Below are 23,822 nucleotides of genomic sequence, written 5' to 3'. Positions count from 1 at the left end.
ATTGCTTTCTTAGCTAGCTCCATTTTTAAGATAGGCAAAAGTATACTTCAGCACATCCCACAATTTAACTATGAAATAGTAGACTCCAAACTGAGGATATTTTAATGTAGAAATGACAATAAGATATCTGTGGTAATAGCAGGATTGCTAAGTTATACTCTGTTAAAATGACTGCACAGATTTTGGCTGCCCAAACATTGGACATATGTTTTAGTGAATGTAGCCTTTAAAGATTTTAACACAATCCAACCAGGAAAACTGTTAAGCTGTCATTCCAGGAGAAAATGATACAGACAAGTGAAGCATTAAGCTTGCATACGCCTGAATGTGTAACACTGATATTCAAAAAGCAAAATATATATATATTTCTTTCTCAAACTCCATAGCAAGACTTTCTCCTACAGAGCATTTCAACCCACCCAACACAAAGTTCAGTAGCCTATTCTGACTGCTCATAAGATAAAGTAAGAAAGTAATACTTTGGGTAGGTAATTTACAGCCCTTTTATACATTGTTTTTATCTGACTATAAAGCTAATGAAAAGCAAAAGAAACACCATAGCGGGCCCTTACCATTTCCTTTTGAAATCAAATGTTTATAAATACATATAAGCAGAAGTAATAGTACAATCACACACCTGTGTTTCATTAATCAAGAATGTATTCATCAGTATTTAAATAATCCAGAATCATTAAGAACATGATTTAAATTAGCTTCAAATATCATTGCGAATGAATTTTTTTAATATTTTCTTGTTTAGTAGCCAAATGCATTTGAAATGTTAGCCAGAAAAAAAATCACAATTAATCACAGGCTAGCAAATGTGTAATATGCCCAATAACAATTATTAATCTGCATGATCTTCATGTGCAGACCATGTACTGATATTCCACTGGAGAAATACCAATGCTGAAAGAGAAAGAACAGTCATGAACTCTAGAGAAAGTCCGGAAAAGTCCATTTTGGCAAGGATATTAGTGGTGGGGTTACAAATATTTTGCTATTGTAGGAAAGTGGAGTAAATGGAGAAAAACTAAATCCTCGGGGCTTTATCACCCATGTGGAAAAAAGTAGGTAAGGGAGCAAGCAGAGCACAGAGAACTGAGTAAAATCAACAGGAAAAGAATGAACAAATACTACTAAAAAGGCATGAAATGTCTGGGAAAATTACAGACATCTTCACTGGTTCATTCTTGTCTGAATTATTTGTACAATCAGAGCTCAAATATTGAAGAGTCAAGGACAAACTACTCTTGCAAAAACTAAAAGTGGACATCTTTCAGGAGTAATTTCAAACCATGTCAGATAAACATGTTTCTACCAATCAACCTTACCTTTCTGGCTTGTTTCCTTAGAGTCCCTCTAGGCTTAGGTCACGTAAGACCATTCACTACTCTGTGAATCTGACCCATACTTTCCCACCTCTGACTTCCTTCCCCATATTGGCAGGCATTCTATCCCTCCCTCAAGACCCATCTCACACAATACCTCCTCGTTGGTCCCCTTTTTCATATTATATACATTCTAGCAACCATTTCCTAACAGAATTTGAAGTAGCCGACAATGCAAGGATATTCTATGAAATATAAAACCGGGGTACAAGGGCAAGGGTCAAGTACTAGGGTCAAGGCAACACTCATTGCTATGTCTCTCTTAGGAATACTAGTAATTTACCCTGCGTACATCTGTCATATTAGCCCTTCCAACCACACTCAAAATCACAAATTTGAAGGCAGAAACTGCTTATGTCTATTGCAGAACATACCATATGAAAAATATGCATTAAATTGAGCAAATTATGCTCATGTTATTATTTGGAGACAAACGTATATATTATTAAAACAAACAGCTTGAAAACATACTTAAGCATCTTTTTATTTCTTTTTTTTTAAGGGTATTCTTTTTCTTAGAGAGGTAGGTGGGGGTATCTGTACTCTCTCTCCCAGCAGACTCTAACTCATTCAAAAGCACAAAATTCAGAAGGTATCATGTATTATGTACCTAACTACAATACCTAATGTATGGTTGTGGATGAGGACTCAAGAAATGTTTTCAGGTTCACTTAAAAAAAAGGAAGAAGCATACAAACACAGTGATTTAAATGAATCATTAAACATCCAATACTGTGATGCCCTTAAGCTTTTAGGAGAGACTGCACAGAGCTATAAAATACATTAAAAAAGAAGTCCTTTTAAATGCATACTTGTAACAAAAACATGAACAGAACATTTCCTTTCCCTGGTACTGAACATAAATTTCGTTTCTCTATTTATAAAAGGTCATGTCACCATGATGATAAAGGCATTATACTGAACTGGTGGACATTTATTAAATATGCAGTTAAGCCATGAGTAAATGTATAAATAAATGTGTCCTAAAAGATCTTTTTTTCATTTTCTCCGTTAGCTTAAGCATCATGCAAAACACAACCATCCATAAATCTCAACATGTTTTTGTGCCTAAACAATTTTTCAATGACTAAAGCAGCCACTTCTCAAGCTTTTTTACTGTGTCCATTTTATCATGGCCCTATCGTTTTTCAGCAGGATTTAGAATATTTCCATAAACTCATAACCCATCTCCCCTGCAACTCCTATGCATTTTTTTTCATGAAGAAAAGCTATACCATGTCATTTGGATATGAACATTATTGACTTCCATGTTGTACTATTTGAGAAAACTGTTAACAAGAACTAGTGCAAAGCCGAGCTGTACTTTTGGAAACACAGGGAGTTGTATCTTCTGCATCTTCTAGCCTTAGAACCATGTTGAGCTCTAGGAGAATTTTTCTTTGGAGTTTACAGCAACAGAAGCATTCAGAAATACCACAACTAAAATTCTGCTGTCAATATGATTATATTCTCATAATAAATGAAGAAGCTGGAGTACAATAGCTACTATACACTTCTTGGCAAATCTAGAACCTGATCCAACAGTGAAGACCAATGGTGGTACCATTCCACTATATGTATTAATTCAAGTAGTTTACCTTCACTGAAGTAGTATTATTTTGTTACCATGGTAATATAGACATATTGTGTGGAAGAAGGGGTTGATAATTCACAGATGACTTATGTTTAGCATCTAGGTTATGATTATGGGCTGACTGAAATGTCCATACAGATAGTTTTGTTTGTTCCACTATTTTAATCATTCTTTTTTTAAAAAAAAAAAAATTTAAGGTTTATTTATTTTTGAGAGACAGAGAGAGTCAGAGTGTGAGTGCGGGAAGGGCAGAGAGAGAGGGAGACACAGAGTCTGAAGCGGGCTCCAGGCTCTACGCCGACAGCACAGAGCCCAACGCAGGACTCGAACCCACCAACCGTGAGATCATGACCTGAGCTGAAGTCGGACGCTTAAACTGTGCCACCCAGGTGCCACCATTTTAACCATTCTGTTTAACTGCCCCCAAGTGTTTAACCATTTAACTGAACACTTCTATGGCATTAAGCACATTCATACTGCTGCACAATTATCAGCACCATCCATCTTTAGAACTTTCTCATCTTCCCCAACGGAAACTCTGCCCATTAAACAACAACTCCTCATTCGTCCCCTCTTCCAAACCCTGGCAACCAGCATCTACTTTCTGACTCTATAAATTTGACTGTTGTAGGAGCCTCATATAAGTGGAATCATACAATATTTGGCCTTTTGTGATTGGCTTCTTTCACTTAGCATAATGTCTCCCAGGTTCATCCATGTTGTAGCATGTGTCAGAATTTCCCCCCTTGAGGCTGAATAATATTCCACTGCATGCAGGTACCACATTTTCTATAACCATTCATCTCTCAGCCATGAGTTACTTCCATACTTTGGCCATTGTGAAAATGCTGCTATGAACATGGGTGTAGAAGTATCTATTCAAGTCACCGCCTTCACTTCTTTTAGGTATATGCCCAGAAGTGGAATTGCTGATCACATGGTAATACTATGTTTAACTTTTTGAGGAATAATCATACCAGTTTCCAAGGCATTTGCACTATTTTACATTCCCACCACCAACGCATAGGGGTTCCAATTTATGTATATCCTCAAAACATTTGTCATTTGTGTGTGTGTGTGTGTGTGTGTGTGTGTGTGTGTGTGTGTGTGTGTGTTATAGCAGTCATCCTAATAGGTATATGGTGGTATCTCATTGTGGTTTTCATTTCTATTTCCCTGATGATTAGTGAAGTTTCATCACTAATAATTCTTTAATCTTTTTCTTTTTTTTTAATCAGGCTGTTTGATTTTTGTTGTTGATGCAAATTGGTCCCTTTGGGATCTGGAAATAAAATCTCTTCATAATATAACATCCCAAATATAAAAATATATAATCAAACTTAATTGTTCATCATGCCCTCTTTCTTGGAAAACCATGCATCTGGTTTCCTCACTACCCTCTGTTCTGAAACAGACACAAAGACATTTTTTTCTTAAGATCACTAATGCCACATAGATCCTTTCCCAGCTTGATTGTCTGAAATGGCTTTCCTCTTCCGAAAAAACTTCAAAGGTAAATCAGCCAATTAGAATCATGAAGATAACTTACAGGTAGTAACAGCATCTGTAGTCCACTGCACAAAAAAACAATGGGGTCTAGTTACATAATAGAGAACCTTCTGAGCTTCCTGTCTTTGTTCCCTACTCTGCCAGTAATTAGGAGATAAAACAACGCCAACTAAGAAAGTCTGGAACATTGGTACCAACCAGAAAAATCACCATCATCTTATGTTTCCCATTTAATTTCTCAATTAATTTTTAATGTTGTAAAAATTCCAAGGTCACTGGTTCATGTCAAAAACAATTTATTGAACTGTTCACATGTGCCAATACTAGGGAAACAAAGATGAGTTAACCCAGGTCCCAAAGGACTGTAATATGGGTTGCCACAATGTCCTAGGACAAAACATACTTAGGAAAGAAATTAAAGAGTACTGGGATTAAAAATCATGCCCTATTTGTTAAAAACAAACGTTTTTTAGAATTTTAAACTTTAACTCCTAAGATCTTTTCTAAAATAACATTGAAAAACTGCATTTTTCTCTTCCGAAAACAAACCACAATTACTAATATTCTCTCCTTTTCTATTCATAAGTCTCCACTTGGCAAATTTTTCTCAAGTGTTGACAACAGAGGGAAATACTATGTCTGGCCATCATAAGAGTTCTACAGGGTAGAAACTGATATCATCCCCTGTGCTCCCAGCATACCATGAATAATAAGAAAGTGACCCTAACCAAAACCAGCACGGTCAGCCAGTTACGTTTTACACTGCTGTTTTAAGCATGTATCAAGGGTACAATTTTCCCTGAAGCCAGCTGGTTGTCTACCAAGGTAATACTTCTCTAAGGAATGATCAAAAGTATAAACACTGCTACAATTCCGCATCACCATGGATAAATGCTTTTATTTTCTAAAACCTGGTCCAATTCTGTTGAAGTAAATGGGTTTTTAGTCCATTACAAAACAAAAATCATGTGTAGTTCATAATACATGGGCAAGGCTTAAAATCTTTTGGGTCTTTTTTATGACTCAAAAGAGTAGTATAGTAAAACTCAAAAGATATTTCAGCAAAAGTTATACATGTAGTTTTGAGTATATATTACTAAGATGGCATACAGAAAAATAAAAGTATATAGATTTCATACTTTCATTAAAACCAAGATGATGGGGAGAAGCTATTTATATCACAGGTAAAGTCAGGAAAAGAATCCATCTAGCAGGAATAGTAATATTTGTCTGCAAAACACTCATTGATTTGATGGAGAAGGTAAAGGGCTCAGACGTACACATATCTCAAGGTAAGAATTGCAGTATCAAAATCCATTGCTAATGAAATACAAGTGAGAAGTTATATGTGGTATAATAGTTTTCCAGAAATAAAACTCAATATTGAAAAATCAATTATATCTAGATTTAAACTTTTTTTTTCCCCAGGGAAAACACCCTGAAATTTTCTTTCCTTATAAACCACAAAAATATTAACAGTCCACTCTTGTTTGATGCACAGTTCTCTGTTCTGCAACATTTTTATTGACAAGGACTAATAAAATAGAGTAAGAGGGGCGCCTGGGTGGCGCAGTCGGTTAAACGTCCAACTTCAGCCAGGTCACGATCTCGCGGTCCGTGAGTTCGAGCCCCGCGTCAGGCTCTGGGCGGACGGCTCGGAGCCTGGAGCCTGTTTCCGATTCTGTGTCTCCCTCTCTCTCTGCCCCTCCCCTGTTCATGCTCTGTTTCTCTCTCTGTCCCAAAAATAAATAAAAAACGTTGAAAAAAAAAAAATTAAAAAAAAAAAATAGAGTAAGATAACTGTGGCCATTATACCACAAAAAGTGAGACCTATTGCAGATAAATGATAAAGTCATTTTTTGAGGGGTGATCTAAGAAGATTTTGTGGTTGTTGATTTACTTTATCATAAGTTGCTCATTTTACTATATCTTTTATGAATATTATTATTATAAGAGAAGATATCATTACTAACCAATGAAATGTTCCACTACTCTAATAAATTTTAAAATATAAATTAAAAAAGAATGAAATAATACCTCATCCATTAAAAATCACAAAATAATTTAAATTTGAATTCTGGTTACAGTAAAAACACATTGCCTAGGCAATGTAAACCAGCATAAATCTTTTGAGAAACATTTTGGGAATCTATTTATCAAAAGCTACTAATGTTTAGTCTCTTTCTGCCATCTTGGAACCCATGGAGGCCTGCTGAGAACAGGACTCCTGAAATGACAAATATGTCTGGAAGGTTGGGGTCCAAAGCCATTTTTGCTGGTGTAAGTGGGGTCTCTGGAACCAGAGGGAGCACACAGCTCTTCTTAAAATTGAAGGTGTTTATGCTCGAGATGAAACTGAATTCTATCTAGGCAAGAGATGTGCTTATGTGTACAAAGCAAAGAACAACACAGTGACTCCTGGTGGCAAACCAAATAAAACCAGAGTAATCTGGGGAAAAGTAACTCATGCTCATGGAAATAGTGGCATGGTTCGTGCCAAATTCCCAAGCCACCTTCCTGCTAAAGCCATTGGCCAGAGAATCCATGTGATGTTGTACCCCTCAAGGATTTAAACTAACTGAAAAGTAAATAAATAAAGGTGTAGATTTAAAAACAAACAAAAAACGCTACTAATTTTTAGACTCCTAGAATAAGCAATCTCAGTTCTGAGATTTACTCTCAGAAAAGAATCCCCAAAATATAAAATATTGGACTTCTGTTTTAAAAATAATCATGTGCAGAGGCACCTGGGTGGCTTAGCCAGTTAAGCATCCAACTCTTGATTTCAGCTCAGGCCATGACCTCGTGGTTCATGAATTCAAGCCCTACATCGGGCTCTGCACTGAGTGTAGGGCTTGCTTGGCAGTCTATCTCTCCCTCCCTGTCTTCCTCTCTCCCACTCATGCTGTCTCTGTCTCTCAAAATAAATAAATAAACTTTAAATTAATTAATTAATTAATTAATTAAAAAAATCATGTGCATATACTTGGTCAAAAAAAAATCAAAAAAAGTTTAAGAAACACTGTTTTAGAAACACGGTCTCACACAAAAGACTCCAATACCATATTTGGTTCATGGGCAAACTGTTTAAAGGGCAAAGCAGAGGGGCACCTGGGTGGCTCAGTCAGTTAAGCGTCAGACTTCAGCTCAGGTCATGATCTCGTAACACGTGGGTTCAGGCCCCACGTCAGACTCTGCTGACAGCTCAGAGCCTGGAGCCTGCTTCAGATCCTGTCTCTATCTCTCTCTGTTTCTCCCTAACTCGCACTCTCTCTCTCTCTCAAAAATGAATAAACATTAAAAAAATTATTTTAATAAAAAAATTAAAGGGTAAAGCACAGGCTCTGTTGGCTAAGCATCTGACTCTTGATTTTGGCTCAGGTCATGATGTAATGGTTCATGACATCACTGTTCGTGGGATTGAGCCCAGCCCCGCATGGGGCTCTGTGCTGAGCCTGTTTGGGATTCTGTCTCTGTCTCTCTCTCTCTCTGCCCCTCCCTCTCTCTCTCTCTCAAAATAAATAATTAAACATTTAAAAAAAAAAGGGCAAAGCACTTTAGAAATATTGCACTTAAATGCCTTCCACAGCCTCCATACATTGCATACTGTCTAAGACCAATGGCTTCCATAATAATTTTGTTTCATCTGCCTAACATCTTCAGGCCCCTGAGTTTACAGCCCCTGGTTCAGAGTGGCAGAGAAGCAGGTAGAAAAAGCTGGCAGGGCAGGAGCAGCTCTTACCTGGAAGTAGAGCTCCTATCCTGGCGTTCAGGCTGGGAGCTGCATGGCCTACCCTTTGGCCTGGAAATTCAAGAAAGGGATTCCCCCAGCAAACAAACAGGGCAGAATCAAAGTGAACCCCACACTCTGGCTATTGGCAAATGAGTGCGGACAAAATGATATCGCCCTGTTCAAAGATGAGTAAAGGAAGCAAAACAAAGAATAAACCATAGAGCCTACTAAAAAAAAAAAAAAAAAAAATGCTGGAAAGTACCCTGTCTCTGAAAATGATCTACTCAAGAGCCAGAAGAAAGTGTTAAGCAACTATTGTGCACTGTCAAGAGAATACAAGTTCTAGTCTCTAAGAGACAGAAATAAAAATTCTAAGGGTATTGTATGGTTGGTGAAGGATATAGTTGACACTCGAAATTCTCACGTGGGGACTAAAACCACAATAATAGAACTAAAATTCACAGCAGTGACAGATCTGGGTATCTTCCCCTACTGCCCTCCACGACCCCGGCACAGTGACCCACGTTCTGTGGACTTCAAAACTGCATGCTGCATAAATGAGAATAGATTAATTGGACCCCACCCATGTGTCAAAAAATAACAGGGGCAAGAAACAAGCACACAGGAAGACAAGATGAGTAAGGAGAGGGGTGTTTTCTCTTCCTTCCCTGGCTAGAGCATGGCATTGAGCAGCCTTTCCCTGGCTGCCCTCCACCTCCTTGGACACTGGGGGACCAGTGCTGGGGAAGCACAGACAGGACTTCTTCCCCTTCTCCTTCCATTTTCCTTTTCCCAAAGTCCACCAGGGGCCTGCTATTGCCCAACCTGAGCTGAAGCCAAGAGGAGCAAGGAGCAGGAGCAAGAAGGAGGTTCTTCTAACAGTCCAATGGCAACTTCAGGGCATGGCAATCAGACATTGCCTACAAATAGCTTTCTTTTAGGAAGAGACACAAAAGAAACGTCTCAGAACCCTGGGGAGTAATGTGAGCAACCGAGGCAAAAGCAAGTGGTGGGAGTGTGGACAACCAGCAAACAGAGTCTCCAACCTTGGTGGTCAGACTTTTTGTTTTTAATACTGTGAAAGCCAAGCAAAATATGCCTCCAGTCCGGATCTGCCTAAGAGTTGCAACCTATACTTTAAGGAAACATCTTTCTGGCAAAATAACACTTCTTTTTCTTTTTTTTCCCAAATGTCAGGATGCACTTTCTGCCATGTTATCTTTACCACAAAATTATACACTGAGTTAGGCAGCCTTCCACCCTGGCCTTACCAAACATTTTGCGGATATTTAGCAGGATAAACATCCATTCTGTTGAACGTTACATTTAGCAGAGCAGACCCAGTGTTTCAGAAGAAAAACATTTGAGCCATTTCTTCACCACGTGTTTCTAAAACCCAGAAAAACAATAAGCTATCCAAGATAACGTGTAAACTAAGTTTTCGGTAGTCCTGCTGTATGCTCCAAAATGACATCATAAGTGGACAATTACAGCACTTGAAATTTTACGTGTGCAGGAAAAAACAAGTAGCCTACAGTTCTGAAACTCTTCCCTGCAATGCGCTCAGTAACTGTGTCCTACATGGCCTGACCACGAGAACTCCAGTGTGTTTGTACCCTAGGGAAGGGCTGAAAATCAGTGTGCCAATTATTGTTAGTCCTTCATAGATTACAACTTTTTTCTCCTATCAAAAACATAATTTTCTAGGAAATTTTCTTTATGTAAAAGGGAATCTATAAAACTCTTTATTACTCCCATCCACCACCACCACCAATTTTTGCAAGTGTAAATTGCTAATTTTGGCCATCAATATTGGACCTGGGCCAGGCCAACAGCAGCGAGAGTAATGTCCAAAGTTGGTGTGTCTGCCTTAGCTACAAGGAACAGGTAACAACAAGGAGGCATAGATGCCATGACCAACATTTTCAAGCAGAGGAAGAGAATGAAGGTGGTTCCATGAAAATAATCAGGTTTATTTCAGGACCCACACAGAAAAGGGGCTGGAAAATCCAAAGATCCAAATGATGAGGATAGGACCATAAGGTTCTCCTAACAGTCACGATGTGGCCTCAGGACGATGGGTAATTACCACCTGACCACCACTGCTACCATCCTCCCAAAGGTTACCAACCCCCCTATCTGGTACATTTTAGGTTCAAAATGCTCAAAAATAAAGGGTTTTGTCCTTCACTAATCATAAATTCATTTCTGTTAGGCATAAAAATGGATGTTATTGAATCTATAATACATTTCCCCTTTAGTTCTAATGGTGATTAATGTTATAATTATTTCCAGTGAATTAAGGGAAACATACTAGGGTTTTGTTATTCTTTTGAGTTCTAAAAAAAAAAAACTTATAAGAAATCACTCATAAATCTCTGTCTTAAAGAAAAATAACCATTTTTTCACATCTATTATTTAAAAAATGCATGACCTGGAAAATACGTGTGCTTGCTTCTATGCACACCTTTTTTTCACACTTTTTTATCGATACTATTAGAAGTTCATATATTTTAAACGACAGCTTCAAATGAAACCAGGAAACCTTCATGAGCATGGAATATTAGCATAACCTTTAATGTTATTGCTCCCCAGTCCCACCCTCCTTCAAAGGAGGGAGTCACTTTACACCAGGCCAGCCAACCATAATTCTGAAATCAGAACAGGGCTGGTTCTGCATGACCGACACTGAAACCATAATATTGTAGCTGGCCTGGGCCAGCAAGTTACCCTGCTCACTGAACAAGGCAGTGGGGAGGGAAGGGTGGCTGGGGAACACCATTTGAGACATAAATCTGCAGATTCTCAATAAGCTACAGCCACTTAGAGCCAGTAACCAATCTGAGAAATGTCAAAGACCAGTTCTTTGAATAAAATTAAGTGGTGGTATCAGTAATACTAATAAACATATCTGCCTTCAATACTGAACTATTTGGGTGACTTTTTTAAATCATGAGTTAAGTCTTCAACAAGAAGACAAGGTCACAGAGCTGGCATCTATCTTCAAATAATCATCCTTATGTAAAGAACTCTAAAGAGAAGTCAAATTCGCCAACAGGTGTCCCTAGCATACATTCCCATCTTTTCTAAAACACATATTCAGTTTTGAGATAGAGACAACATAACCAGTGCAATGCACATAGGTGGGGTGAGGGGGGTGTAGAAAGACTCAGATTAAAATGAAACCTAGATTCCCATTACCAGCTATGTGGCTTAAGGTAAGTAAGATAACTTCTCTGAGCCCAGGTTTTCATCCATAAAATGGGGATCGTATTGCCTACTTTCAAGGTTGCTGTGAGAACCACTAATTCCATACATGACATGCCTGGCACTAGAAAGTACTCACTTAAATGAATGACAATAGCTGCTTGCCTTTATCATCATCATCACCATCAACACCAAACTATATGAACTTAAAGACTGGGAAACTGGTCCTAAAAGGATGGATGACCCTAGCAAATGTGACGAATACCAATTTGGGGGGTTAAGTAGATTGTGGTCCCTAAACAAAATTGAACCTCATTTGAATTATGTGATTCCTAAGGTAGCATCTGGGCTCCAACAGATTGCAAGCCCTCGCTGAGTGGAGAGTTTATAACTACAGGCTCCAAATCACCATCCACTGTCAGCAATGAACAACAGTGGTGGGCCTGAGGGGACACAGGAGGTAGACCTCAGAGAGAGAGAGAGTGTGTGCTTTCCCAGGACCCACGATCTAAGCCAGTACGCTGCAAACTGCACGCACAGAGGCCCTTGTCCCATGTGTCTCAGCTTGAATAATGTTCAGATAAACACCATTTAAGAGAAAAATTTTGAAAACTAATTTATGAACTTATTCTGACACTTAAATGTGCATAAAATAAAATTCCTTATGTATATAGCTCTTATACAACCATACACCAAAGAAATTTCGAAGAACATATAAAAAAAAAGCAATGAAATTTATACCAATAATATTAACTTAATAGCACCTCCTGAATCTCAGTCCCTGAAGAAAAGTCAAAATGAGGAGGTTATGACAGAATTATTGATATTGCTTTACCTACTTTGTTTTCATGTACACAGTGTATTAAGTATAGTCTTTATGTTCAAGAGGTCAAGAGAGAAAGGTTCCCAGAACGAGGACAGGATCTGACCTGAGAGAAGTTAAAGAATGATCCATTAACATGGGCTATTGTCCATTCCTAGTGTCCTGACCATAGGATGCCATCCCTTAGGACATCTTATAGCAATAGCCTTATGTTGGGGGGAGGGGGGACATCAAATGAAGCAAACCATAATTAGAAGCACAGTGACATCCACTCTAACTCCAGCGTGGGAGAAAGTTCTAGGGAGGAGTTTGAGAGAGAATTACAACCAAAGAGTTATAACATGAAGTTGAAGAATATGGTTTATACTTTCATGTGTTAATTTGAGTTTCAGGGATAGAATATACTAGTGCTGCTCACCTGTTGCCCTGTTGTCATGGAATAAATGTTGATACCACCCCTATAATGCCTGTTCTCACAGGATCACTGCATAGGAGTTAACCAGGAATCTTGGGCCGAGAAAAGGCAGATCCTCAGGCTCCTGGTGCTTGGGTGTGGCTCAGAGCCATCTCTACCCCCAAGGCATCCAACCCACCAGAAGAGCAAAGTAGAACAGTGTCAACATGCAAGAAAGGTGGGAAAGAGAGGGTCAGTAATCATTGTTTGCTGCTTCTCAATTTTTTTATTCCACACAGAACTACAGGCTAGTGATGACAAAATGTTTACAAGTCTTTTCTTAAGTTTATTTTTGAGAGAGAGAGAGAGAGAGAGAGAGAGAGAGAAAAGGAGGGAGGGAGAGAACATGCGCACAAGTGGGGGAGGGGGAGGGAGAGGGAGGACAGAAGATCTGAAGCGGGCTCTGTGCTGACAGCAGAGAACCTGATATGGGGCTCAAACTCATGAACCCTGAGAGCACAACTTAAGCCAAAGTCAGACGCTCAACAGACTGAGCCACCCAGGCACCCCAAGTTTGACTCTTTTTAAGGAAAGAAAGTTTTGTTGAAGATTTTCTCTGATATCCTAAACAAAGAAGGAAGTATCTTAATCCATTACTATGCCCCTTATTTGTAATCAGTGTTCTACTGGTTTTCTATGAGTTAGATGAACAACTGCCTAAGTCCCTTCAAGCTCCAAAAGCCCCTGAAAATATGAATCCTTTGCCCAGTTTGGTGACCTTCTCTCTCAGATACCTCCACTATGAAAAGCTGACCAGGAGCTGGTGAAAACAACCTGCCACTGATCTCTGACTGCTTTTGAACTTTCAGGCAGAAATGGTGCCTCATTCGTCTCTTCATTTAATTTTGTTTCAGTCAAGCAAAGAAAAGGAAAAAGTCTGTGAACAAATTAATGCAAAGGACGTATTATAGAGACAGAACAGTAAGTGGAAAATTTAGTACACTTAATAGGGAATATTTAAAGGCAGAACTGAGGGGCACCTGGGTGGCTCAGTCGGTTGGGCGTCCAACTTCGGCCCAGGTCATGATCTCATGGTTCGTGGGTTTGAGCCCTGCATCGGGCTCTGTGCTGACTGCTCAGAGCCTGGAGCCTGCTTTGAATTCTGTGTCTCCCTCTCTCTCTGCCCCTTCCCTACTCACGCTCTGTCTCTCTCTGTCTCTCAAAAATAAATAAACATTGAAAAAAAATTTAAGACAGATTTGAAATCCTTAGAATGTGCATTACTGTTAAACATAATTCCCTGATTTACAAGTTATATCATAAAAAAAGAAAAAAAATATATATGAGTTGCCTGACACAAGGGATTTATATATCTTATATACATACATATATGTAGATAGTATTGTATGTATGTGTGTGCATATGTATATATGTATTTTGGGGGTAAGGTATGTGGAGGTGTGCAGACAGAGATATTAAAGAGGAAGTAGGAATTTTTTTTTTAAGTAGTCAATCAGCCAAATGTAAGAATATAAGCCTCATACAGAAAGGGCTTTTTCTGTTTTGTTTTTGTTTTTGTTTTTTTTATGTTTATTTATTTTTGAGAGAGAGATAAAGAGCATAAGTGAGGGAGGGGCACAGAGAGAGGAAGACAGAATCCGAAGCAGGCTTCAGGCTCTGAGCTGTCAGCACAGAGCCCAATGTGGGGCTCAACTCACAAGCCATAAGATCATAACCTGAGCCAAAGTCAGACACCCAAACAACTGAGCCACCCAGGTGCACCAGACTTTTTCTTTTCTTTTCTTTTCTTTTTTTTTTTTTTTTTTATGACTGGGCCTTGGTGCCTCAGTTGTCAAAGGGCTAAACATTTTTTTTTCCTTTTTAAAAGTAGTCTCATATATAACAAAGAAACTGCAACTCTAACGGAAAAATTTATTTTTCCAAATTTACTATTTATTCCCCAGCTTCATTGAGGTATAACTGACATATAATACGATGTAAGTTTAAGGTGTGTGATGTATATGTTGCAAAATGACTACCACAATAAGGTTAGCTAACACATTCATCACCTCACGTGGTTATAGTGTGTGTGTGTGTGTGTGTGTGTGTGGTGAAAACGTTTTAAAGATCTACTCTCTTAGAAACTTTCAAGTATACAATACAGTATTGTTAACTATAATCATTGTACTTCTCACAACATCCCCAGAACTTACCAATCTTACAACTTGAAGTTTGTACCCTTTGACTACCTTTACTCTTTTTCCCCACCTCCTACACCCTGCTCCTGGCTACCACCAATCTGGTCTCTGTTTCTATGAGTTTGAGGTTTTTTTCAGAGTCTACATACAAGTGAGGTTATATAATATTTGTCTCTCTCTGTGTGAAATTTATTTTTAATAATGTAGGTATTCACATTTTAGCAACTGGAGAAACCATAAAATTGTGCAAGAAACCACTAGATTTTAAAGTAAAATCACCCACCATAATATGCAAATTTGAAAACATCCTCTCCTGTTACCCAATAATTGTATAATTAGAAATCTGTTTTGAACAATATTGTTGTCAAAAAAAAGTATACTATGAAACAGTGCATTTATCATGGCTAAACAATATTAACAATTATATCTCTTGCCTGAAACGCTAACAGATGTCAATTGGTTTTTTAATTTTAAAAGTATGACTTAAGTCTAAAAGAGCTACCTGATTTCTCCAGCACAGAGAAAAGTGCTATTTAGTTGAACCTAGGAAGAACTACCATGAGACTGTTTTCTTTCTAAATAAAAAGCTAAACTATAAAAAGCATTACAAAAATTGGCAATTTTGTGAATTTAAATAGAGGTTTATGTAAACAACTTTACATATATACATATACACATGCATACATATAGGTATATAGACCTAATTACATATACATGCACACACATATATATAAATGCAACATTAAAGAAGTTAAATAATGTAAACATTTTTGCCAACTTTGAATTTTATTGACTTAGGCTTACTATTCAGCTGCCAATCTGAAGACCCAAAGGGAAATTAATGGTTTCTCAAAGACAACTTCCAACCTTTAGGGGTGTAAGATAATAGAAAATACATTTGGTTTCTGCCCCCAGTTCTTTGCACAGAGATCTAAAACCTTATCATCCTGTAACACGGAAAACTACTGCTTACTCCATATTTAGTTTTTTCCCTACTGCACACTGTAATGTCAGGCTCTTTAGTGATGAACTATCTGTGGTGATCTGAATTTTGTCCTTTCATTTTTTGTAAATCAAAGTATTTGAGAAATTAATACCAAAACAGTTTTTTTTTTTAATTTTTTTTCAACGTTTTTTTTTTTTATTTATTTTTGGGACAGAGAGAGACAGAGCATGAACGGGGGAGGGGCAGAGAGAGAGGGAGACACAGAATCGTAAACAGGCTCCAGGCTCCGAGCCATCAGCCCAGAGCCGACGCGGGGCTCGAACTCAGGGACCGCGAGATCGTGACCTGGCTGAAGTCGGACGCTTAACCGACTGCGCCACCCAGGAGCCCCCCAAAACAGTTTTTAAGAACAGAAGAAGAGAGGCCACTATGAATGGAAAGAAAGAATTGAATGTGAAAAACCCTTCATGGAAGATTCATTTTTGGCAAACTCTAGAAGGATGGCTACTTTTAATAGATTTTGAGAAAAATATTAGTAATGATGTTATAATTCTCATAAAGAATTATATAGGACACATCTCTTTTCCATACTTCAGTTTATGTAGGTGCAATGTACACTCAGGAAAGCTAATAAGGTACAAAATCAATAAAAATAACACTTGGGCTCTGCCTTAAGGAACTTAAAAACTAGAAAATCATTGAAGGTATATTTTAAAGTATATAGAGGGGCACCTGGCTGGTTCAGTTGGTTAAGCATCTGACTTCGGCTCAGGTCATGATCTCACGGTTTGTGAGTTCAAGCCCAATGTCGGGCTCTGTGCTGACAGCTCCGAGCCTGGAGCCTGCCTTGGATTCTGTGTCTCCCTCTCTTTCTGCCCTCTCCCCCACCATGCCACTGTCTCTCTCTCTCTCTCTCTCTCTCTCTCTCTCTCTCTCTCTCTCAGAAGTAAATAAACATTAAAATAATAATAATAATAATAATAATAATAATAATAATAATATAGATAGATAAAACATATACAACCTGTAGTGTCAATACAGATTCATTTTTTTTTTAATTTTTTTTTTCAACGTTTTATTTATTTTTGGGACAGAGAGAGACAGAGCATGAACGGGGGAGGGGCAGAGAGAGAGGGAGACACAGAATCGGAAACAGGCTCCAGGCTCTGAGCCATCAGCCCAGAGCCCGACGCGGGGCTTGAACTCACAGAGCGCGAGATCGTGACCTGGCTGAAGTCGGACGCTTAACCGACTGCGCCACCCAGGCGCCCCCAGATTCATTTTTAAACAAATAATGAACACTGTGCTCCAAAATACCAAAACCAAGAGCACACTGTCCACACTGTATGTTAGCCAATTTGACAATAAATTATATTAAAAAAATTTTAAATATACCAATATGCTATTCTAGTCATAAATGCTTAATGCACCTTTGGAATTGTTTTGTAATTAACTTTAAAATTTGTTTATGGACAATTAAAAAGATCACTCACATTAGTTTACAATCACACTTAATAATACAGAATTTGGAAAGAAAAATAAATTCTCAAAAAGAATCTGATTAAAAACCATGACGTGTAAAAACAACAATAACAAAAAACAGGTTCACTAAAAGACAGAGGGATAGGATTAGGATAACATAGCTATGGGTATAAAGTAACAATAATATATTAAGATACTAAGAAATCAGAGGAGAAATTTTTAGTTTCTTAGATTTAATTATAAACAGGGAAAAGGTTCTGTGGCCCATCCTTTATGATCCTATATGCACACTGCATAAAAGCCTAAATCAAACAAACATGAACATTGATACACCCTAGTTATTTTATAATAAAGGAAGGATCATGATTATTTCAACAGAGAAATGACTACTTATGAAATGTTGCCTAAAGATAACTTAATTCAATTCCTGAAGATATTTTAAAAGCATATTTCCATTTCAACAATGTTTAAATTTTACAAACCTTGATAGGAATTAATGATCTATAAAAGCTAAAATTTACTATCTTCTCCTTTAGGGTTAAAAACAAGTTACGGCTTACAATCTTCTTTCACTGGGCGCCTGGGTGGCTCACGTTGTTAAACATCTGACTTTGGCTCCGGTCATGATCTCACAGTTCGTGAGTTTGAGTCCCATATCAGGTGAGGTCAAACCCCACTGTGGGTGAACACAAGCCCAGCTCTGGATGAGCATGAGCCCCACTTTGGGTGAGCCCCACTTCTTTCTCTCTCTCTCTCTTTCTCTCTCCCTCTGTCCTTCCTGGGATTCCACCCCCTCCCCACCCCCGCCCCCACCCCTTGCTCACTTGCGCCCTCTCTCTCAAAAAAAAATTTTTTTTTCACCAATGTTCATTATGAAAACTACATAATATTCAGAAAAACATTATATATACAGCCATGAGTTTTGGACCAAAGATCCCCTGTGATTAGTATATTTAAAAAGATATATTATTTTGATGCATGATAAAGTGACATGGAATAACATGACATGTTACAATTTTCCCTACCACCCATGCCCACTCTCCCAGAAGTGTCATCTGTAAGATGACATATTGAAGGCGCCATCAACCAAAGCACCTGACATTCTCTTGAGCAAGGAACGAACACAGAGCCCAAAGGTAAGGCTAATAACCTCTCCTGAAAGCTGACATATGAATAAATAGCATGTTTGCACAAAGGTCAAAATCTCCTTGACACCCCCCCGGCCCGGCCAAAGTGACAACTGAAAAGACCATCCACTACTTGCTGCAACTTTCTTTCATCTCCAGATCTGCTGGGTATCCTGTTCTTCTAAGATACTTCTCAGCCATCTTAAGTCTTAGCATTCGTTAAAATTTAACATCTGCATGGCACACTGGGTTTAGAGGGCTAGACTGCTAACAGGCTGGAAGAAATGGCCCCAGGAACCACCCAGCTGACCTTAGACTAAGGGATCAATATTTATTCCCAATAGATCAATATCTATAACCCACTATAAGCACATCAGTGTGCTTTGGCACTGCTCGAAGAGGCTTGATTCTTCCGACTGTACTCAAACTGCAAACTGCAAGGTATCCTAGATCACTCCTTTGCTTAACTAAGCCTGAGTAAGTTTCTCTAGCTTGCAATTAAAACACTGATGTAGAGTCTGGAAGAAATTGATGGAGAGGATAGTGATGATGATCATGAACAGGATGCTGATAGGAGGAAGAAGTGAGGAAAGAAAAAGAAGAAAGAAAAGGAAAGTCTACACTGTAAGAAACTTTACAATGAGGCATGTCTAAATGGCTTTGCTTTAACTGTGTGATGGCAGATTTTAATCGTTCAACTATATTTTTAATGATTAATATTTATCTGTTACTTGTAGTGTCTTACTTTTAGTATCTCTTAGAATTAAATAAAATTAACATTTGCAAAACTTGCAATGTTGAGAATAATTTAAATTTAAATTGTTGCAAATATTAAACATATTTTCAGAGAGAAGTAGCTATCTGTGATGGTAGCCATTTATCACCCTAGTTTTGTGCAAAGTAGATAAGCTCTATTTGATGCTTTTAAAAACAATTTATAATTTTTCCTCAGTTTCTGTTCAGAAAACAGAGTGGAGAATTAAGGTACTTTCCTAATTCTATAACCATGTTCAGTTCAGGACACAGTCTTATTCATCAAATGCTAATGACAAAATAATCTGAATGATCTCAGCAGTAACATTGTTTGGATTTGAATTTCTCTAGAAACCACTCAATTTGCCACTTCACTTAATATACACAAAAATAAATCCCAGTGTTGTCTGAAGGAAATTTTGGAAATTTTACTGTAAAATGCAACTTCAGCACCGGCTTTAGACTTGGGCAGCTTGGATCAACCCCCAGCCCTTGCAGCTCACGCATTGTGTGAACATGGGCAAGTGTCTCGACCTGAGCCTCAGTTTCTTCATCTATAAAATGGATGGAGCAGGAGTGCCTATCTAGTGTCGACCTAGGAGCACCGTTGGGATGTTTAAATGAAATAATGTACAGAAAGGGCTTACCATAATGCCTGGCACCACAGTAAGCATTCTGTTAGCTGTTGTTAGGGCATAAAAGTGACTTTCTGTTCTGTGTCAGTTCTTATTCTCTTTACTTACAGTAGTTTTTAAATATTTATATGATAAAGTCCCTACTGACTTTGATGCAGCAACAGCACAACCCCCTAAATTAACAGCTCAGTCAAAAACCTGTACACAGCTTATGACGAAAGTATTTTTGTGAGTTTGATTGGAGTTTTAATAATTTAACTCCCTGTTATTACGTTAAAAATAATATATGCAGGGGGGCGCCTGGGTGGCGCAGTCGGTTAAGCGTCCGACTTCAGCCAGGTCACGATCTCGTGGTCCGGGAGTTCGAGCCCCGCGTCAGGCTCTGGGCTGATGGCTCAGAGCCTGGACCCTGTTTCCGATTCTGTGTCTCCCTCTCTCTCTGCCCCTCCCCCGTTCATGCTCTGTCTCTCTCTGTCCCAAAAATAAATAAACGTTGAAAAAAAATTTTTTTTAAAAAATAATATATGCAGGAATCAACCATCTGTTGATGTTGGTTGCTACCAACACTATGAAAACAAACAGAAATACGTAAAAGAAGAAGACAGTCTTTAAGACACGAAGCGTAGTTTTCCATGAGAATACAGAGTATGAGTGACACTTGAACTCTGAGGCCAGGGGTGAAAGCTGTTTTCTCTAAATTGTACATAATCTCCTCGGTTCACACGATAAACATACGGCCGAAGGAGAAAAATCTAAACACAGAAAGGATGCATGATTCGCACCCCCTAGAGCAACAGAGTGCTGGGAAACTAGGAGCATTTGGTTACAAATATCGTCTTCAGAGAATTTTGCCTTTGTCGTGGGTCCCTGTGACACACTGAGTGCTCTGGAGGCATTTTAAAAAAGTTTATACTGTCCTCTCACCTGGCACAGGACTCCTTAAGACATAATTCAGTTGTAAAATATCAATTCAGCAACATGCTCTACTTGTACATACTTACCTAAAAACGATAGGACTGTTTGTGAGGGACTTCACAGTTGCAGTGGCTATTCAAACTGAGATGAGTCAAGCTCAAATGAGTCACAAGATGCATTTCTAACAAGAGGACTGAGATTTTCAAATAGTAAAATAAAATTGAATTTCAGAGCTTAGAAAATGAAAATATCAATCATTTCTGTGGATTGTTTTGGATATAAGGAATCCAGGGTGCACAAAGTTAAATGGCTTAGCCAAGGATTCTACCTCTTTAGTAAAGCCAAAACAAGAATCCTAATCTTCAACAACTTAGCAACAATTCTGAAGCCGTTATCACACAATTCCTGAGCAAATAAACAATCTATAGCATTTAAACCATAAAAATCACTATGCACTTTTACACAACAATCACATTAAATCCTGACAACCTTGAGTTGGCCTTAAAGATGAGGAGTCAGGACTGGAGAGGTTAATTAACTTGACCCAGACACAGGGGGCCAGTAAGCAAGCTTGGATAAACACTCTATCCACTGCACCACGGAGACTCTCGTGAGAGGAGACTCATAGTTACCATACTATACTTACTCCACGTTTCCTGTACTGTATAACACCAAATTAGCCCAAATCTAGTTCTATCGCAAATGATAAAATACAGTTGCTGGTTCCAAAGTGGCCTATTCATTCCAACCAAATGACAGAAGTACACAGAAAAGGCCCTCGCCTCCCTCAGCTGTCCAGATACACTCTTCTTGTCCCCAGGAGGAAAAGCAGTACAAAGACCTCCAAGCTCTGGTATTCTCTCCTTTCTCTGCAAGCCCTCCCATTTCTGTTAATCAAGGCTGTGATCAGATTTTGAGAACATAGGTATGGATGCCTCTGAGTGTGGGCTGAATACATGTGACAAAGGCTTGAGTCCATCTTTCTTCCTCCATTTGGTAGAATGAGATTAAGATTGGGGTTGGAAGTCATAATAGCCACAGTACTATGAGGCACAGAGAATGTGCAGTAGCCACGGACAGGAAGACATGCTGGAAGATCCGTGAGAAGAGGTGATACTACCAGCCTTAGCTCTCAGCAGCTGCAGGTCAGGGACACTAGGCTGTGAGGAAGGGCGCCAGAGGTCAGGGAAGAAATAGAGCCAACCAAAAAGGATGCTAAATACTCTCACAGGCTGCTCCCCAGGCCACTCTGCCCCACTGTGAACTAGAAGAGGGAGGAAGTGTGGGAGGTGAAGAAAAGAAAGTGAGCAAAGGGAACAAAATCCCTGTCCTCACAGAATTTGCACTCCAATAGAATAATTGATAGCATCTTTTCAGAGCAACATATATACGGGCCAGTGTTTGCCATTGACATATCTTATAAATAGTCTATTAACTGGGGTACTAATTCAAAGAGGACTGTTTCAAGCTACAAGTTTATTCAGCCACTAGAGCAGGTAACTTATCAAGTTACTTTCTTACATCCTTTTTCTTTATGAACTATAAGAGAGTATGCATTAAAAATTATTAAGTACTAGCTCTCATGTTTTAATATTTTTACATTCAAATTATTATAACAAGCTCATATTTGCCTCACTTGAACACCACTCTCCTACCTCCAACCCCAAGAGTATTCTCAGATAACTCTTTTGTATGGTCTGCCTTAAAACACTTGGCACATAAGGAACTAGCAGCAATTCCTGTGAAATGGCTGTCATAACCACGAGCGAGGTCATTCTCTGGAGTGCAGCATCCCCTTCGTTTATATATGATTCACACAGAGAAAAACAAGATTTGATTTGAACCTAGCAGCTATTTGTGCTTTTATGTGCAGGACATAATTAAAAAAAAAACAAAAACAAAAAACAAACTATAAAATTACTTAATAGATCTTCCAAGGTAAGTAACCTGCTTCCTAAATGGGGATCAGGATAATTGCAGAAACAAATGTACTTTTCACTTGTTTGGGAAGAGAAAAGCTAATGTAGCTCCTCCAAACATGCTTTACATAAACTCAAGAGAAGAACTTGCTCAGGTGGCTTTATCTAGCCCATAGGACATTTAGCAACGTCTGCAGACAGTCTGGGTTGTCACAGCTGAAAGCAGGAAGGGCAAGGAATGAAATGCTATTACCATCTAGTGGGTAGAGACCAGGGATGCTGCTAACCATCCTACAATGCACGTGACAGTCCCCCACAGCAAAGAATTATCTGAAACAAAATGCGAGTGGTGCCAAGGTGGGGAAGCTCTAGTCCAAGTCTGTCATTGATTGTCAAAACTGTAATTTCCAGAAAGTCCATCAATGACACTCAGCACGTAGATACCTCAACATGATGATAGCTATTTTGAGGGGTCTCCCCCCATCAGGATATCTGTTTACAGAAGAATAACCACAGCAAGCCTGGTAGTTACCCAACATGGAATTCATCTCCCTTTTCTTTCATTCACTCCCTTGGCTTCAATCTGCCACTTGGAGCCCAAGCATCTCCTAGTCAAGCTTTCCCCATATCCCAAACTCAGAGCAATCTCTCACTACTCCCTGACTCTGCCCACCCTCCTCCTCCACTCCACCTCTGTGTTCCCAGCCTTGGTGAATGGCACCACTACTGACCGCAACTCAAGTAGGAAGCCTGGACACCCGGGGCTCATCCCCCTCCCCAGTACCATCACTACACTTTGCACATAACTGGCACTTGATCTGAATGTTGAATTCGAATCAATCTTTTTTCAAACCAATGTGTAAGTGATAAGCTCAAGGAGGACTGGAGAAAAAAATTAAAACTATGCAGCAGAGAATGTAGTTCACACTTGGAAACATTTCCCATGTTCAAACAACAGGAAGAGTCACAGACCCAAAGAGAACCAAAGAAGTCCCAGGACATGGTTTAAAGAGTGGAAAAGATGCTGAGATAACAAATGAAACTGACCATCCAGGGTGCTGATTAAGCTTCCTTCCTCTAAAAAAATCAAGCTTTCCAGGCATGAATACCTCAAACCAATGAAACAAGAGAAAAGTATATGAAAGAGAAAGAGAGTACAGCAGGAGAGCTAGTCAAAATTTAAAAATAACAACCTA

General features: G+C 38.8%; 1 protein-coding gene and 1 pseudogene across 2 annotated transcripts in view; one reads left to right on the top strand and one right to left on the bottom strand.

Annotated features, from left to right (window-relative positions):
- The window catches only part of BCKDHB (branched chain keto acid dehydrogenase E1 subunit beta), a 210,429-nt gene that overhangs the window by 71,539 nt on the left and 115,068 nt on the right, over positions 1 to 23,822 (bottom strand). The gene's annotated exons all lie outside the window — the stretch shown is intronic.
- LOC112862068 (large ribosomal subunit protein eL33 pseudogene) lies at positions 6,712 to 7,100 on the top strand (annotated as a pseudogene).

This window comes from Puma concolor, chromosome B2, assembly GCF_028749965.1.
Source record: "Puma concolor isolate L17-30 chromosome B2, mPumCon1.1.hap2, whole genome shotgun sequence".
Classification (NCBI taxonomy): Eukaryota; Metazoa; Chordata; class Mammalia; order Carnivora; family Felidae; genus Puma; species Puma concolor.
The sequence above is the reverse complement of the archived record's forward strand: the minus strand, read 5'-3'. Positions and strand labels throughout refer to the sequence as shown.